General features: G+C 43.5%; 1 protein-coding gene and 1 long non-coding RNA gene across 8 annotated transcripts in view; one reads left to right on the top strand and one right to left on the bottom strand.

Annotated features, from left to right (window-relative positions):
- Positions 1-6377: 6377 nt before the first annotated feature.
- On the bottom strand, positions 6378-17705 carry LOC125462882 (uncharacterized). Its single transcript, XR_007249723.1, has 3 exons — positions 17592-17705; positions 11262-11311; positions 6378-6497 (listed from the first exon to the last, which is right to left on the bottom strand). It is a non-coding gene; the product is annotated as an uncharacterized LOC125462882 (long non-coding RNA).
- Positions 17706-18229: 524 nt separating this feature from the next.
- The window catches only part of LOC125462881 (ras-related protein Rab-7b-like), a 32425-nt gene continuing 31246 nt past the window's right edge, over positions 18230-19408 (top strand). For 2 of the 7 annotated variants that reach the window (XM_048553343.2, XM_048553338.2), the window contains exon 1: positions 18232-18485. The gene's annotated coding sequence lies outside the window, so the exon portion shown is untranslated. Of the gene's footprint in view, positions 18576-19408 lie in introns of all 7 variants that reach the window. The other 5 variants (XM_048553340.2, XM_048553342.2, XM_059653354.1 and 2 more) reach the window with 4 other exon arrangements.

Here is a 19408-nt window from a genome sequence, read left to right as displayed (position 1 = left end):
GCAGACCATCTCCTCAACTCTGGAGCCTTTTCTGATGTAGTCTCCTAGACTTCCAGAAGCTCCTTCCGTTTAGCAAATGCACCCAATATCTGATTGGCTGCCATTGTGCTGTGACCCCGCTGCTGTCTCCTCCCTGTGTATGTCAAACCCTGACTCAGAGACACATGGCTCAATTGTTGCGACAGGTTCCATTTGGCTTGGCCCTGAATTTTGAGGGACAATCACACTGTCAGCTCCCCCCCAACCACACTGGCAAGGTACCAGCTGGTCCATGTGTTTCCCCCAGTCCAGCTCACCCTCGGTCTATATCGTATATGGCAATGGCCCTGTTTGAGCCAGCAACATCGCTAGAATCCATCTCTACCCAGATGTATAATTTCTGGCCAAGGTGCTCTCCCTTTTCTGGACTATCCTCAACTTGGAGGTTACAACCCTTCTCGCTTTCTACCCCTTTTGATTTCACATACAAATACAATGTAGTCATCATCCTTCCCCTTAATTCAAACACCCAATCCTGTGTGACACCTTATCAGCGATGGGCACTTCCATGGATAGCCCCAGGTTCCCATGAGCTTATGGTATTAGCTAAACACTGTAATCTCTAGGCCTTGGGATCTTCCTATGCATCCTATTCATTCACATTCCAAAAGTTTAATGGCTACACTCCTTCAGGTCTTTCTCAGCCTTTGTTATCTGTAAGGACAGCTCAAATTCTATCACCCATTGTGTTTTGGTGTTCTCTTTTATCACAATCAGTTACTCCTTTTATCTTCCCACTGTCCCAATTACATAATGTAAAAGTAAAATATCAGTTAATTTCAACTAATTGCTATAAGATTAACTTCTGCTATAAAGTTCATTGTAAGTGTAACTATATACAACTAATTCTACTGTCAGTATTTTGTAATTTATAGGCTGTGATCAATCTATGTTGTTCGGGGCATAACAGAAAGTGTTTCTTAAGGCTAGTTAATCCTTATATCGAAGCTTAAATTTTTTTTAAGGCTTGTATCATATCCTGGTTATATATTGAAACCAACTTCTATGATTAGAGCATTTTTAGCTAGAAACAATTTAATGTTGCTAGTAACTTCAAAGAGGCAACTGTTTACTACAAAATAATTTTAGCTGTCATCCTTGCAGCTGCTTGAGTACCTAATCTAGTATCTGACGTTATTTATTTACTGGGACAGTCATCCTTTCATTAACAAAGCTTGAATTAGTCATTTATCAGCGCTAAGGCTTCCTTTTATCAGAACTGTTTCAGATGGGAACATACAGCGTTTCTTTAGTGACCTTCTAGCAGTTCTGTTCAAAGGTACCATTGTATTTCACTATGTGAGCTGGTTGCTTAGCTTTGCCCGAATTCTATCTGCCGTCTTGTAAGCAGGCATGGGCCACTAGTGTGTTCAGGTACAGGTCGCCTCACATTGCCAGGTACAGGCCACCTCACATTGCCAGGTACAGGTCACCCCTACACCCATCTCTGCAAGAGTGCTGCTGCCATTGTTGATATCTCATATATGGGCCAACAATGGAGTTTAGCAGCTTGCGGTCAGTCAGCAGAAAACGGCTGCACTTCTTAACATCAAACATGATGCTCATTCCTTTTTTGTCGACTTGGGAGTAATTCTCCTCTGTCTTATTTAATGACCATGATGAGAATGCAATGGGCCTTTCCTCTCCATTTAGGAAGATGTGCAACAACTCCATAAAACAAGGCATCACATGCTAACTGTAATGTTAACTCGGGGTCAAAATGAGTTCAGACTTCTGGCTTTTTCACTGATTGTTTCATCTCCCAGGAAGCCTTCTCACAACCAGTGGTCTGTTTCCACGGCTGCTCTTTCCCAATCTAAGAGATTTAGCATGGTTGCCAGATCCAAGATGAACGTGCCACAACAATTGATAAATCCCAAGACCTATTTCAGTTGAGACACATTCTCTGGTCTAAGGGCCTTGTAGTAGCTTTCATCGTCTTGGGTACGATGTGGAGTCCCTCACCATTGATTATATGGCCCAGGTTCTCAATGGAGTCTTTAATAAGCTCACAATTCTCCCTTTTTATTTGTAGGGTGTGCACTTGCAACCTTTTTAGCATCGTATTGAGATTTCTCAAACGCTCCTCTTTGGAGGAGCCATCCACCAAAATATTGTTCAGATAACACTGGACTCCAGGAAACTCATTTAAGATTCGATGCATGGCCCTCTAGTATAGAGCCAGCGCTGACTTGATGCCAAAAAGGAGGCACTTGTCGCAGGACAGTCTCCTGTGTTTCACTATTGTCAACAGCAGCTGAGACTCCTTTGCATTCTCCATCTGTAGGCAGGCCTGCGACAGATCCATTTTTAGAGAATTTCTTTCACACTGCCTATCTACTGAATAGGTCCTCTATGAGTGTGAGTGGATATAGATCCAAACTCAGGCCTGAATTGACCTCAAATCCTCACGGTGCCATTTACTTTGAAGTTTGGATTGATTGGAATGGCCCATTCACTGCTGGTGTCAATAAATGTTGAGCTCAAAAAGCACAGCAGGTCAGACAGCATACGAGGATCAGGAAAGTCAATGTTTCAGGCTGAAACCCTTTATCAGGACTGTGTCTTTTCCAGCTCCACATTTATTACCTTTGGCTTCCAGCCTCTGCAGTTCTTATGATCTCCTCATTAAAATCCCATCATGCCAGGTGACAGACCTTAACTCCATTAATAAATCCGGTGACCAATGAAACTGTCATCAACTGTCATAAAAGGTCACCTAATTTGTGAATGCCATTTAGGGAAAGGAAATGTGCAGTTACAGTTGCAAGCAAACTAGCAAAAGAACATCACATATGCTGAACAAAAATGTTTTGTGTTCTTTCTTTCTGGAGTGAAGGTCTTCTGAGGAAAGGCTGAGGGACTTGGGTCTGTTCTCATTGGAGAGAAGAATGCTAAGAGGGGATTTAATAGAGATATACAAGATGATCAGAGGATTAGATAGGGTGGACAGTGAGAGACATTTTCCTAGGATGGTGATGACGTCAGCTTGTATGAGGGGGCATAGCTGCAAATTGAGGGGTGATAGATTTAAGACAGATGTTAGAGGAAGGTTCTTTACTCAGAGTGGTAAGGGCGTGGAATGCCCTGCCAGTCAATGTAGTTAACTCAGCCACATTAGGGGCATTTAAACAGTCGTTGGCTAAGCAGATGGATGATGATGGGATAGTGTAGGGGGATGGGTTTAGATTAGTTCACGGGTCGGCACAACATTGAGGGCCGACGGGCCTGTCCTGCGCTGTATTGTTCTATGTTCTATGTTCTATGTTCTATGTTCTATGTTCAATCACTGGTGGGTACTGGTTCCAATGCTCCCAGCTTTGCTTGCCATTCCAGTTCCATGTAGATCAAATTGCATACAGTACTGGACATACCTTCAGACTCCTCAGACACACCTCCAGCTTCAGCTATATTTTAATTTCAACTCCTTTCACTTCCCTCAGAGTTTCTTGAAGACATGTTTGTCATCGGTCAGGATCTTTTGCAAACTCATGTTTGAGTCTGACAAACTACACCTCAATTCAACTTGAATTTTCGTAACCATGGAGCATCTAAATAATGCAGGGTATTTTCCTTTTATCACAGACGATTGCAATTTTGCACACTGATCCCTTAACTGTACTTTCACCAGTACATAGACCTTCAGTGGCACTACTTGTTCTCTGTGTAATTTTGGCAGGCTTCAATGATAATGCCTTTAACTTCTCCCTGTAGACTGATTTGGGTATCAGGAACACCACTGCACCCATACCCACTTCCATCTTTACTGCCTTCCCCTCTAATTTGGGAAGAACCCAGAAACAATCAGCTTAACCCATCACTGATGAGATATTTAACTGAAAACTATGCGGACTCTGGGCCTTTTGCTTCTCCTGCAGACCTAGCTGACTCCCTATCTACCCCCCTGGCTGTTGACAGGGACCTTAGGCCTTGTCCTCAAGATTATTTTTTTCTGACTCTCCTCCTCTTGTTTGGGTTGTATCCAGTCATTTCAGGCCATCTGACCCACTTTCTTACATCTGTGGCACCGGACTCCTCAAGTCCAATGCATTGACTCCTCATGGCCAAACTTCCCATGTTGGTGGCATTCTGCGCACTCTGTTGAACTTCTACGACTTTAGGCACCCCGGCACCCAATTGTGTTGTTTGGCCAACTGCCAACTCCATTGAGGCAGAGATTTTAAAAGCTGCCTTGAAATCAAGGTCTCTCTTTGTTAGTAGCTTCCATTGACTGGCTTCATGCCAGAGGCCACAAAACAACTGATCCCGCAAGGCATCCTAGAAAAATCCACCAAACTAACAATGTTCCATTACGCTCTTTAAGGCCACAAATTGGGCAATGGGTTTTCCTTCCTGTTGCACCCGTTTACAAAAACGGAAACATTGCACGACTATCAGAGGCTTTGGTGCAAAACGATTTTCCAATACATCTCACACATCTTCACACATCTTCTCCGCTGGTATCACTGGTTGGACCAGACACCTTTAGAATTGCATAGGTCATGTCCCAATGGTGTTCAAGGAAACTGGGACCATTAAGAGTTCAGCCACTCTGTTTACCTTCCCCAGTATTGATTAAAACATTCGGTGTACAGAAACCATTTTTCTGCCCATTTGCCAAATGGTCTCTTTGTTCCAAATTGGCCCACCATTTGATTGCATCCTCCCCCATTGTTTACTACATTTGTCTTTCACCACTTGTTTTCCTGCCATCAGGAATTTTTCCCACCGGTCAAGTCCCAGTGGCCGATAGCCGCTTGCGATCCGAGCCACCTCAGTGAAGACTCTCCGCAAGAAACTCCTGGGTGAGTTATCCCCTTTCCAGCCATTGAACGCAGCCCGAGTCCCCTCACGACTGTCGCTCTCGGCCTGCACCTTGGGCCATATCCTTCTTCCTCAGTATCGACTGCAGCCCCAGTCTCGTCATGACCGCTTGCCTTTGATATTTCGATCTGTCTCCCAGCAATTATACGATACCACCTCCTCAATCCCACACCATTTCCAAAGTCTGAGTGATGTTCAATCTCCTCTCTTCCTTCTGAACACATCGGTAGTATAGTGTTAGTGGAACATGACCCAGCCTTGTGGCCAGTTATTATATTTGGGCCATATATAAATTATAAAGGATCATGAGGTTCAAGTGAAACTTGAGCTGGGAACAGTTTATTTCATGTCGTTTAGAACTATATGGTTAGACCTAGGCTGACTCAAAGCTCCCCCCCCTCCTGGCCAGTTGACCCACCTTCTAAAAGGGACAGTACGCACTTCAACAGCATACGTAACAAAGACAGAGTGGAAAGCCACTGTGAGTGAGGGAGATGGTGTTCTGTGTGAGAGTGGTGATTAAGACTCAGTTTGGCAGAGAGATCGAGCTTTGGAATGGGAAGATATTGAATTACTGGGTGCGGATTGAGTCTTTGTGGCAGTTCTGATCTTGGAATCAGTAGGAGTAGTGGGGCTGATGGGAATTTAACTATGAAGAGGACAAAATAAATCCTTGGGCTGGTGACTCTTGCCGGATAAGATTCCATGCTGTAATGTTCACCCATCCTATCCTATCTCTGATTGTCACTCCCCGTCTGTGTAATCTCCTTCAGCTGCTGAACCCTCAAAAACTTTTGTGGTTCTCTCATTTTACATTCACAGTTCCCTTCAGCAGCCTAGGCCTTAAGCTCTAGAATTACAACATGCAGTTTCTTCATTCCCCTACTTCTCTTTCTCCTTCTTTGAGGCGTTCTTCAAACTTACCAATTCGTGCAAACTTTCTCCTCAGCTTTTTAGGTGGTGAACTTTGCCTGGATACTCTGCTTTTTAAAGATGATTATTTAAATGAAAGTTATTGATGTGGCTGTGCTAAGCAATAAGAATCAACACTTCATGAAAGTACAATATCACATGAAACAATTGCCTTCTCATTATTAGTTCAACAATTAGTGTTAGTGTTTGTGGTTTACTATTGTGACGACGTCTTGAGGAATGATCTTTATTTTTCTTCCTCATTGCTTTGCACAGAATGTTTTTCTTGCAAATTTCCCACCGAAACCACTAGCCAAGGTAATTTCCAACTCAATTACTCAGACTGTTGCTCTGCTGCAGATACTGAGATAGTGGTCCTCAATTTTGACACATACTGAATGAGTCAGAACAGTATATGTGTCATTCACCAGTTTTACTGATTTTTTTTCCTCCTGGGTTAAGACTGAGAATCACCTGTTGGACCTGTAGTTATTTCTTTTAGACCTTTTTGTCAGCAAAATGTGTGCATTATGTTTATGTGTGTCTGTCAGCTTAGTGCCACTTCAATACAAGTGGGTATGAAATTCAGTTCTCACCTGGCATTGAAAATGCAAGTTGATGCTGTTCCTAATCCAACTAGGCCAAAGCAGACTCAGTTATTCCTTTCAAGAGGATTAAAAAAAATTGGAATCTTGCTTGAATGTGTCTCCCTGTGGGCCAATCTAGAATGAGAAGTCATAGGTTTAGGCAAAGGCACTGCAGAGTTAATACAGAAATGAGGAGGAACTAATTCACTGAAAAGGTCATGAATCTGTGGAAATCATAAGCCCAGAGTGCAGTGGACCCTGAATAAACTTAAGGAAAGAGACACACAGAGTTTTAATTAGGAATGGGTTAAAGTGTTGTAAGGAAAGCGGAGTTGAGGGCAAAATGAGCTCAGCCACGATCGTATGAAATGACCGAACAGGCTTGACGTGCTGAATTGCCTACTCCTGCTCTTAATTAGTATGTTCTTGAAAAGGAAAAAAAGCAAGCCAGCTTAAAGATTAAGGGAGTAGGTCTAATTGAATAGCATTTCATATGTATTCACTGAAACGATGTACCAAATTCCAAACTTGATTCGGGAATAGTCTGGGTAATTTATGAAAATTCATTTTACATCAGCTCCAGACTAGCTAGTCTGAAAGCCAAGTAGCAAGAATCTTATTGTTGAATATTCACTTCAGTTCAGACTGCTCTGCACTATTGTTACACAACACAAATTGTGCTGATAAAATCTGCAACTATGAAATCCAATTCATTTATTTACAAACTTGCTATCACTACAACTGCATTAGGATTGAAAGGTGCAATATTAATAATGTGCTTCAGTGTTTAACTGAGCAGAATAACACAATTATTGCATTTCAGATGATATTATTTATAAATGAAGAAAAGACTATTGCACATGAGATACTGAATCATTTTCCATGTACACACAGTAGAGTTGCCAAAAGAAAGGCATGACTGTTAGTAACTGTTACACACTGCTACAAATGTGTGTAAAATCTCAGGGTCCTTGAGAATCTTTAAAGACCTTTATAAAACCATTTTAATGATACTTTTTCCGTGTGGAGAAAGACAATACGTCAAAACCATCAGACATCTCTCTCAGGATAGTTTGACACAGAAAGTACACAACAAAGTTTAGCAACTTGGCTATCACCACTGAGTATCACTTCAGCTTGAGGAATGATTAGCTAGTGTGGCCAATTCGTAATATATACTGATGAGGAGCCGGTTCAGTTCCTGTGCTGGCTGAGGTTAAATTGAACATTCCACATTTATGAACTCACCCCTTGCCTGAGACATGTTGACACTCAGATTATACTACCCCTAGTTGTCCATCTCTCTAATGAGACAGCAGTTCTCTGGGACTATACCCAATTTTTGCAAGGGAAGTGAAAATATAATGCCAACGACTGTACACCTATAAGCAGGCACCAGAAAGAGAAGTCAGCCTGAGCTCATGAGTTTGTGTAATGAATGACTAATGATCAGAAGTGTATTCATGTATTTTATGTGTCATACCTCAAACATAATTTGGAAACAAACGCAAGTGGCTTAACACTGAACATGGTTACTCAGAAGTTCTGTTGTAGTTAATGAGAATTCAATATCAAGTGGGAAAACAATTATTTCAAAATGCACAATAGATTCCATTTTGTACAGGGGAAGTGAGAATAGTGATCTGCCTGAAAACTTCTGAAGCCACGGACTGGCACAGTAACTATGGCAGACATAGGGATGTTACAGTTTTGAATTTTTTGTCCATCTCTTCAGTGATAGAGATTTAGATATAAGCTGTTCTAAAATTTGTAGAAGACAGACAAGTTAAAGAGGTGGGGATGGAGCCAGTAGAGGTGAGTATAGGTGGGGAGTTAGGGAGGAGATAGGTCAGTCCAGGGGGGACTGGCTGGTCAAGGGGGCGGGTTGAGGTTAGTAGGTAGGAAATGGGGGAGCAACTTCAGGTGGGAGGAGGGGATAGGTGAGAGGAAGAACAGGTTAGGGAAGCGGGGACGAGCTGGGCTGGTTTTGGTGTGCGGTGGGGGGAGGGGTGATTTTGAAGATTGTGAAACCCGCATTAATCTCACCTCAAGCCGTACCCCCATTTCCTACTTATTAACCTCATCCCACCCCCTTGACCTGTCCATCCTCCCTGGACTGACCTATCCCCTCCCTACCTCCCCACCTACACTCACCTCTAACGGCTCCATCCCCGCCTCTTTAACTTGTCTGTCTCCTCTCCACCTATCTTCTCCTCTATCCATCTTCGATCCACCTCCCCCTCTCTCCCTATTTATTTCAGAACCCTCTTCCTCTCCCCCATTTCTGATGAAAGGTCTAGGAAAACATCAGCTTTCCTGCTCCTAGGTTGTTCTTTGGCCATCTGTGTTCATCTAGCTCCACACCTTGTTATCTCTGAATCTCCAGCATCGGTAGTTCCTATTGTCTCTGTTCTAAAATATTTTCTGTTTGTATTTTCTGGGGAAATTTATCAACTTGCTAGGCAGACTGTGGTGTAAGATGCTCGATAACAGACAATTGGTGGATGGACTCGGAGTAGGTGACAGAAGGACAAACAAATACTGAATGGATTTGGGAGTCTGTCCCATCGACCCCAAAAGTAAAGGTAAGGGCGCACTGACCTCTACATTGCCGAGGCCAAATGCCAACTCTCCGACACCTCCTCCTACCACCCCCTTGATCATGACCCCACCGCCAAGCACCAAACCATCATCTCTAATACCATCCATGACCTCATCACCTCAGGAGACCTCCCACCCACAGCCTCCAACCTCATTGTTCCCCAACCCCGCACGGCCCGTTTCTAGCTCCTTCCTAAAATCCACAAGCCTGCCTGCCCTGGCCGACCCATTGTCTCCGCCTGCTCCTGCCCCACTGAACCCATCTCCACCTATCTGGATTCTATTTTCTCCCTCTTGGTCCAGGAACTGCCCACCTATGACCGTGACACCACCCACGCCCTCCACCTCCACCAGAACTTCCAATTCTCTGGCCCCCAACACTTCATTTTCACCATGGATGTCCAGTTCCGAAACACCTGCATTCCTCATGCAGATGGCCTCAAGGCCCTCCGCTTCTTCCTGTCCCGCAGTCCTGACCAGTCCCCCTCCACCGACACCCTCATCCGCCTAGCCGAACTCGTCCTCACCCTCAACAATTTCACTTTCGATTCCTCCCACATTTTAACTCCCACTCCCATTCCTTAGATGACACGTCCATCATGGGCCTCCTGCAGTGCCACAATGATGCCACCCAAAGGTTGCAGGAACAGCACTCATATTCTGCTTGGGAACCCTGCAGCCCAATGGTGTCAATGTGGACTTCACAAGGTTCAAAATCTCCCCTCCCCCACTGCATCCCAAAACCAGCCCAGCTCGTCCCCGCCTCCCTAACTTGTTCTTCCTCTCACCTATCCCGTCCTCCCACCTCAAGCCGCACCTCCATTTCCTATCTACTAACCTCATCCTGCCTCCTTGACCTGTCTGTCCTCCCCAGACTGACCTATCTCCTCCCCACCTCCTCACCTATACACTCCTCCCCACCTATCTTCTCCTCTATCCATGTTCGGTCCGCATCCCCCTCTCTCCCTATTTACTTCAGAACCCTCTCCCCATCTCCCTCACTGATGAAGGGTCTAGGCCCGAAACATCAGCTTTTGTGCTCCTGAGATGCTGTTTGGCCTGCTGTGTTCATCCAGCTTCACACTTTGTTATCTTGGATTCTCCAGAATCTGCAGTTTCCATTATCTCTGATCCCTCCCCATAGTCCTTCTCTCTTACGAGAGGAAAATGCCTGGTGGTGAGTTTAACCTGAGAGGAACCACACCTCAGGAAAAGGGCAAAATTATGAAGGCAGTTTCTACATGGTGACCTCAGCTGGTACAGGAATTGAACCTGCACTGAGCTAATCAACCCACTTCAGTAGATTGTACCTAGTCACAAGGACATGAAAGGTCTTAGGTCGATGGTTTCGGGGTCCCACATCAGTTCTCTGTGATTTTACCCCAGTTGTTCTGAAAGCAATTAAGCTCACTAGCTCACAAGCCCATATTGCTCAAACCACCCCCACTTCTCATGGTGCCCCATATCATCCATCCCAATACAATGCTAACTGATATTCCTTCAGTGCCATTCACTTATTATGTGCATAACTGATTTCCTTATTATGAACATAATAACATGGATAGCCACTGAAAAAACAAAATCACCCATGCAGTACTATTTTCTAAAAAAATTGCTCCTGCAACATTATAACAGTGTCAGTCAGCCAGACAAGTAAATTATCAATGACAGAGGCTTCAGAAATTCGTTACCTTTTAATTTTGTTTAACAGGACATCAACAAAAGCTATCACAGAAATTCTGGCTTATTTTAAACACCCTAAAGATGTCAGCGAAGCAAATGAGTTAGAGATCCACTTCACTTGTCAAAACAAGTTTCTTGTCAAGCAAATACTTCTTTGCTGATGCTTGGCCCTTGTCCAAGAATGCATAATGGGTACATGCAATTGATACAGGAAGTTGGTTACTGTGCGAATAAATGAAGTGGATGGCCAATGGCAGGCTGGTTGTGTGTGGGAGACCTTGTAATTAAACTTCCAGGAAAACGTTCCATTAGAATTGTTGGAGCAAAACATTGTGCTCAATGATGATTGAAGGAATTTGAGGATGAGTGGGCACAGGCTTTTTGCTACATTTGTTAGGATTTATAACATTTAAATCTATAATTATTTTAGAATTTCAAAGGAAATGTCAGCTGACCAATTAATGCCAGTCAGCCACAATGAGGACTGAATATTTTCAACAAGGTGGAGAGCCCTCAAGAGGTAAAAACCGATCTACAGAAAGCTTCTTGTTTGATTACAGTCAGAGATGTTGTACAAATATTGTACTTTGCAGCTGTTGAGCTGTGAACACTTACTGTTTGCAGTTGGACAAATATGATCTCATTTCACTGCCCAATGTATTCCCCTGGGAAGACAAAAGAATCAGAATTTCAGTATATTCCAACCTCATGAGATTTGCAGAAGTTCATTTCAAAAAAAGTGAAAATAACTTGCATCGATGCAGCTTGTTTCACATCCTCAGGAAATCCCAAAGTATTTTTTGGCCACTCAATTGATTTTGAAAACCATACATCAGTTGGACATCCCAAAGTTTGGATTCACAGGACATTAAAATGAGGAAAATCAGTGTTTTTCCCATTGAGGCAAGCTCCACATGAATCATGCTGGCAGCAGTGACTTGGCAAATCATACATCTAGGGCTGTAGATGGGGCTTTGAACTAAATAGTTGGAGAGAGTGAGTTCAGTTGTGCAGAAGATTGAAAAATCAAAATTAAAGGAGAGCGGAGGAGTTCAAGTTAATGTTGAGGCCGATTATTACCAGAAAGAGGCGGAATGTTTGAACACAATATTGCGCCGAAGAATCATACAAGAGTAAAGAAATTTCGTAATTAAACAAATTTAAAGGCTTTGTATCTGAATGCACACAGCATTCAGAATAAAATTAATGAGTCAACAGTGCAAAAAGAGACAAATGGGTCTAATTTGGCAGTGATTATTGAGATGTGGTTGCAGGGAGACCAGGTTTTGGAACTGAATACCCAAAGGTGCTCAGTGTTTCAGAAGAATAGGCAAGAAGGAGAAGGAGGTGTTGTAGCTCTGCTAGCGGAGGATGAGATCAGTGCTGTGATGACAAATGATATAGGCACTAGAATTCAGGGTTTAGAATCAGTCTGGGTTGAATTTTTTTAAAAAGTGGAAGAAGTCCCTGGTGGGCATAATCTATAGGTCACCAGAGAACAGTTCCAGAGTAGGGTACAGTAAAAACCAGGAAGTACTAGAGGCTTGAAAGAAAGGTACAATGGTAATCATGGATGACCTTAATATGCTTATATACCGGATTAATCAAATTCACAAGGGTAGTTGCAAGGGACAGTTCATTTTTGGTATTTTTCCTGGAACAATATGCTGTGGAACAAACTAGGGAGCAAGCTATTCTGAATTTGGTATTGTATAACAGGATGGGATTAATTAATTATCTCATAAAGAAGGACCCTCTTTGGAAGAGTGATCATAGAATGCTATAATCTCAAATTCAAATTGAGGGGTGAGCAATGAATACCACACTAGCATTCTACAAAAGTTAAGCTAAAGTAATTGTGTAGGTATGAGAACAGATCTGACCCTAATGGACTGGGTGACAAGACTGAAAGGTAGTTAGGATAGTTGATGAGCAGTAGGAAATATACAAGGAGTTATTCAATTTATCCCAAATAAAATGTATTTCAGTGAGGAAGAAAGATTGTAATAGGGGAATGTGGAGGAAGGTGGAGATAGCATGCATGGCCAAGCAAGGAAGTTATGATAAAATAAAGGTGAAAACTAAGGCATGCCATATTTCATAAGAAAGCCCAAAGGCAGGCTGGAGGAATGAGAAGCCTTTAAAGGCCAACAAAGGGTTACTAAAACAATGAAAAAAGAACAATGGCAAATTATGAAAGAAAATTAGTGCAAATCATAAAAATGGACAGCAAAAGCTCTTCTAAGTATATATTGGTAAAGAGAATATCGGTTCCTTGGAGGAGGAGGCTGTGGAATTACTTGTGGGGAACACAGAAATAGCAGACACTAAATCAATATTTTCCCTCAACGTTCACAGTAGAGAACACTAGTACCATTCTAAGAGTAACAGGTATTGTAAGGTTTATAGAACCGGAGGAATTTAGAACAATCATCATCATTAGGAAAATGGACTGAGCAAACTATTGGGAACTGAAGGCACACAAGTCCCAAGGCTCTACAAGCTAGCACCCTAAATGAAGTGGCAGCAAAGATCATAGATCCACTGATTATAATATTCCAAAATTCCCTGGATGGTGGAAAGATCCCTGTAAATTAGAAAAATGCAAATATAACATCCTCACTCAAAAAAAGGAGGCAGAAGGTAGGAAATTACAGACCAGATAGTTTAACACCTGTCATTGGGAAATTGTTGGAATCCATTATTAAGGACGTCAAATGTGATCCATCAGAATCAGCACGATTTTGTGATGAGCAAATCTTGTTTGGCTAATTTGCTTAGAGTTTTCAAAGGTGAAACTAGCAAGGTGGATACTGGGGAGGTAATGGCCTAATGGTATTATCACTAGACTGTTAATCCAGGCACCCAAGTAATGGTCAGGAGGTTTGAATCCCACACAAGCAGAAGGTAGAATTTTAAATCAATTATTTTTTAAAAATCTGGAAGTAAGGAGTCCAATGATGACCATAAATCCATTGCTGATTGTCAGAAAAACCTATCTGGTTCACTAACATCCTTGAGGGAAGGAAGCAGCCATCCTTACCTGGTCCGGCCTACATGCGATTCCAGACCCACAGTCAATGTGGTTGACTCTTGACTGACCTCTGGGCAACTATGGATGGGCAATAAATGCCGCCTAGCCAAGTGATGTTCACATCCCATGAACGAATAAAGAAAAAAATATTCTGTAGATGTAGTATATCTGGACTTAGGACAGTATTTGACAAAGTGACACATGAAAGGTTAATACATAAGGTACAAACCACATGAGAATGGTGTAATATATTAGTTTGGATAGATGATTGGTTATCCAGCAGAAAGCAGACAGACAAGTGGACATTTTTCTCGTTGGAAAGATACAACTAGTGGGGTGCCGCAGTGTCCCGTTCTCAGGCCTCAACAATTTACAATCTTTGTTAATGACTTGATGCATGGATAGAAGACACTAAAGCCAAATTTGCAGTCAACATTAGCATAGGTATGAAAGTAAATTGTAATAAAGACATAAGAAATTTACAAATTTCCAAAGATATGTAGGCTTGCCCAAAATGAGAATTTTCCAATAGTATCCAGGGATATGCAGGACAGGTAGGTTTAGCCTTGGTAAAAACCCCATGTGGGGTTATTGGGATGGAGTGGGGTAGTGTGTGTGGGTGGAGTACTCTTCAGAGGATCAGTGCAGACTCGATGGGTCAGATGGCCTCTTTCTACACTGCAGGGATTTTATGATTCTATGATACGGGTAGATTTGATGAATATGCAAAATTTGGTAGATGGAGTTTAAGTGATAAAAGTAATGTCATACATTTTGGTTGGATGAATAGAAAGGCAGCTTTTTACATAAATGGAGAAAGACTTCAGAGAGTATCAGTGCAGAGGGATCATGGTGTGCTCATGCATGAATCACAGAAAACTAGTCTGCAGGTACAGCAGATAACAAGAAAGACAATTTAAGTTTTACCATTTTTAATGAAAGAAACAGTGTATAAAAGTAGGGAAGTGTTGGTGCAAATGTACAAGACATTAGTGAGGTCACACCTGGCATATTGCCTGCTATTTTAGTCCCCTTAATTAAGGAGGAAAGTAGTTACATTGGAGGCAGTTCAGATGAGCTTCACTGGATTGATTCCAAAGACAAGGAGTTTGTCTTATGAAAGAGAGATAGAGCAATTTAGGCTATTACTCTCTGGAGTTTAGACCAATGAGAGGATGTCTAATTGATGTACAGACAATAATAAAGGGGATTGACAAAGTAGGCAGAAAACAGATGCTTCCCCTTATGGGCAAATCCATAATCTGAGGTCAAATCTTTAGGATAACTGATGGCAGATTTAAAACAGAGATGAGGAGGAATTAGAGACAATGGGAACTGCAGATGCTGGAGAATCCGACATAACAAACTGTGGAGCTGGATGAACACAGCAGGCCAAGCAGCATCTCAGGAGCACAAAAGTCGACGTTTTGGGCATAGGCCCTTCATCAGAAAAGGGGAATGGGGAAAGGATTCTGAACTAAATAGGGAGAGAGGGGGAGGCGGACCAAAGATGGATAGAGGAGAAGATAGGTGGAGTGGAGAGTACGGGTGGGGAGGTAGGGAGGGGATAGGTCAGTCCAAGGAGGACTGACTGGTCAAGGGAGCGGGATGAGGTTAGTAGGTAGGAAATGGAGGTGTGGCTTGAGGTGGGAGGAGGGGATAGGTAAGAGGAAGAACAGGTTAGGGAGGTGGGGACGAGCTGGGCTGGTTTTGGGATGCAGGTGGGGGAGGGGAGATTTTGAAGCTTGTGAAGTCCACATTGATACCATTGGGCTACAGGGTTCCCAAGCAGAATATGAGCTGCTGTTCCTGCAACCTATAGGTGGCAAGATTATGGCTCTGCAGGAGGCCCAGGATGGACATGTCGCCTAAGGAATAGGAGGGGGAGTTGAAATGGTTCGCGACTGGGAGGTGCAGTTGTTTATTGCGAACCAAGCATAGGTGTTCTGCAAAGCAGTCCCCAAGCCTCCGTTTGGTTTCCCCAAACCAGGGACACACCAGGTACAGCAGATGCATTATACCACATTTCAGATGTGCAGGTGAACATCTGCTTGATGTGGGACGTCATCTTGTGGCCTGGGATGGGGGTGAGGGAGGAGGTGTGTGGGCAAGTGTAGCACTTCCTGCTGTTGCAGGGGAAAATGCCGGGTGTGGTGGGGTTGGAGGGGAATGTGGAACGGACAAGGGAGTCGCGGAGAGAGGGGTCTCTCCGGAAGGCAGACAAGGGTGGGGTTGTAAAAATGTCTTTAGTGGTGGGGTCGGATTGTACATGGCTGAAATGTCGGAGGATGTTGTGTTGTATGTGGAGGTTGATGGGGTGGTATGTGAGGACTAGGGGGATTCTCTTTCGGCGGTTATTGCGGGGCAAGGTGTGAGGGATGAGGTGCGGGAAATGCAGGAGACATGGTCAAGGGCGTTCTCGACCACTGCGGGGGGGGGGGAAGTTGTGGTCCTTGAAGAGCAAGGACATCTGGGGTGTACGGGAGTGGATTGCCTCATCCTGGGGGCAGATGCTGCAGAGGCAAAGGAATTAGGAATAGAGGATGGAATTTTTGCAGGAAGGTACGTGGGAAGAGGTGTATTCCAGGTAGCTGTGGGAGTTGGTGGACTTGAAATGGACATCAGTTTGTCGGTGGTAGCCTGAGCTGGAGACAGAAAGGTCCAGGAAGGTGAGGGATGTGTTGGATGATGATGGCTTGGGGACCGCTTTGCAGAACACCTATGCTCGGTTCGCAATAAACAACTGCACCTCCCAGTCGCGAACCATTTCAACTCCCCCTCCCATTCCTTAGATGACATTTCCATCCTGGGCCTCCTGCAGTACCACAACGATGCCACCAGTAGGTTGCAGGAACAGCAGCTCATATTCCGCTTGGGAACCCTGCAGCCCAATGGTATCAATGTGGATTTCACAAGCTTCAAAATCTTCCCTCCTCCCAACTTCATCCCAAAACCAGCCCAGCTTGTCCCCGCCTGCCTAACCAGTTCTTTCTCTCACTTATCTCCTCCTCCCACCTCAAGCTGCACCTCCATTTCCTACCTACTAACCTCATCCCGCCCCCATGACCTGTTTGTCCTCCCTGGACTGACCTATCCCCTCCCTATCTCCCCACCCATACCCTTCTCTCCACCTATCTTCTCCTCTATCCATCTTCGGTCCGCCTTCCCCCCTCTCCCTATTTATTTCAGAAGCCTCTCCCCATCTCCCTTTTCTGATGAAGGGTCTAGGCCCGAAACATCAGCTTTTGTGCTCCCGAGATGCTGCTTGGCCTGTTGTATTCATCCAGCTCCACACTTTGTTATGAGGAGGAATTACTTCTGTCAAAAGTTCATGAACCTTTGGAATTCACTAACCCAGAGTGTGGTGGACACCCAGACATTGAATAAATTTAAGGCAGAGATAGACTTTTCATTAGTAATGGGTGAAAGAGTGATGAGGAAGTAGCAGGAAAGTTTTGATGAGGCCTAAAATAACTCCTTGAAGGCCAGTATCACATCACCAATTCACCTTTTAATTACACGTGCATAATGCATGACACTGTACCAGCTATGGCAGAAAATCTCTGACATTCCTCTTTAAATCTTGTCAGCCAGGACTCCCTGATTGGACCAGGTTAACAGCCCCTATAAGGAACTCATTTTATATGATGTCCATTTGGCTGACCTCGATCCATTCACTACAAAGCTGGCAGCAGATCAGCTATTGTCATATGAAATGGCTCAACACACTGACTTTCCTACTTCTGCTCTTGGTTCTTATGTTAAGTTCCTATATAAGTACTTTACAATGTAAGCAACTACATCAGACATGCCTCAAGTAAAGTGCTCAATCTTCTATTCCATTTGCAGAGAAGATTTAATGCCATTATTTCTACAGTGCACTGGAAGTAGTTTAGAGAAAGTTCACTCACCTGCATCCCGCGATGAAGTTGCACAGGTTGGACAGGTTAGGCCAGAACTCACTGGAGTTTAGAGGACTGAGAGGTGATGTTGTTGATTCATAGAGGGAGTTTCTCAGGGTGGTTGCGGAAAGGATGTTTCTGCTTCTGGGAAAGGGGAGACATATATTAAAAATCCGAGATAGTAAGAACTGCCGAGGCTGGAGTCTGAGATAACACGGTGTGGAGCTGGATGAACGCAGCAGGCCAGGCAGCATCAGAGGAACAGGAAAGCTGACGTTTCGATTCTGGACCTTTCTTCAGAAATTCTGGTGCTACTTAGCCTGCAGTGCTAATCTAGCTCCACACCTTGCTATATTAAAAATCAGGTGTCTCCCATTTAAGATGGTGAACAAAGTTTTTTTCCTCTTGCCTGTTCGTTATGTGGAATTCTTTTCTGCAGAGAGCCGTGTAGAATTATTGAATATTTTATAGATAGATTTGCGATTGGGCGTCAAAGGGTACTGGGGCAGACAGGAAAGTTGCGATGAAGCCACAGTCTGATCAGACATAATCTCACTGAATGATGGAGGAGACACATAGGGCTGAATTCTTCTAATACGTATGTGCTCTGTCGCAGATTGCACAATCAAAATAACAGTCTAACCTCAAGGGAGCTCTCTCTTTAATTCACTGACTAAGCTTAGCTACGGTTTTGATCCACCCATCTGCACTGTTCCAGCAGCAAACTGCTGGGAAACACCCATGTTGCTGTGTCAGGCAAGAACAATCTGAATCTGAACAAACCGGCTTTGCACTCAGTCTGAGAAGTTGCTTTGACGGAGCATTGATATCGGAGCGGCAGCTGTTGGCTTGCTATACCCTTACACTTTCAGGAGATGAACAGAAAGTGAAATGGATATGAAGGTATCGATCCGCAAAATGCTGCTATAGATTTATACTGAGCACATAGTCTCGTCATATTCTGCCCAGAACTACATGTTAATGTGCCAAACTGTGAGTAAACTAGAATTTAACTTCAAGCAATTGCAGCTGTCACCATTTATAGCAAGTGCTTGTTGGCAACAGTGTTTTATCAAGATTCATTTGTTTCAATTTATATTTCTCTTTTAAGTACTGATCCAATCGTGAAAATCTGTCACTTTATGCCTGACAGTCTTGAGTGTGCTTTTACTTTTTGAAATGTCATGTCAGTGCCTGTGTCACTGAAATATCTCTATTCAGACACTTGCACTGACACGAACTGACAATATCAAAATGAACCTTCATATGGTAGTCTGTCATGTTAAAGCTTTGGTTTGAAGCATGGTCTTGTTTGTAATGTGAGTGCAATTCGAGTAGAATCTGTCCAGGATAAATATCAGACAGCCGTAAACTTCAGTTAGCAAAAAAATACTTAGCTTTGTGTTTCCTGGAATCAATTTAGCCGCCCTGAAAATTTCATTCCTACAGAATTGCTCATGCCTTCAGTTCAAGAACTGTACTCCAAGAGTCTGGCATGGGGATGCTTTTCAAAATTGTGTTCATGTTTTTACGCATATTCAGGCTTAGCGAGTATCATTGTTAACCCCATGTCTCATGATTGTACGTTCAAGTCCCACTCGTGACATTTGGGTACAGAAACATAGGCTAACACCGCAGGGCAGTAAGGGCAGATGGCGGCATTGTGGTAAAGTAGGGGACTGGTAATCCAGAGGCTCAGGCTGACGCACTAAGGACCTGAGTTCGTTTTTTTTTATAGAAGGGGTTTCTACTACAGAGTCAGGGTCAGTTAGCTCAGTTGGTTGGAGGGCTGGTTTACTCTGCAGAGTAACATGAAGTACTTTGGA

The sequence above is a fragment of the Stegostoma tigrinum genome, chromosome 21 (assembly GCF_030684315.1).
Source record: "Stegostoma tigrinum isolate sSteTig4 chromosome 21, sSteTig4.hap1, whole genome shotgun sequence".
In the NCBI taxonomy this organism is placed as follows: domain Eukaryota; kingdom Metazoa; phylum Chordata; class Chondrichthyes; order Orectolobiformes; family Stegostomatidae; genus Stegostoma; species Stegostoma tigrinum.
Note: the sequence above shows the minus strand (reverse complement) of the source record. Positions and strands in the feature narration are given on the sequence as shown.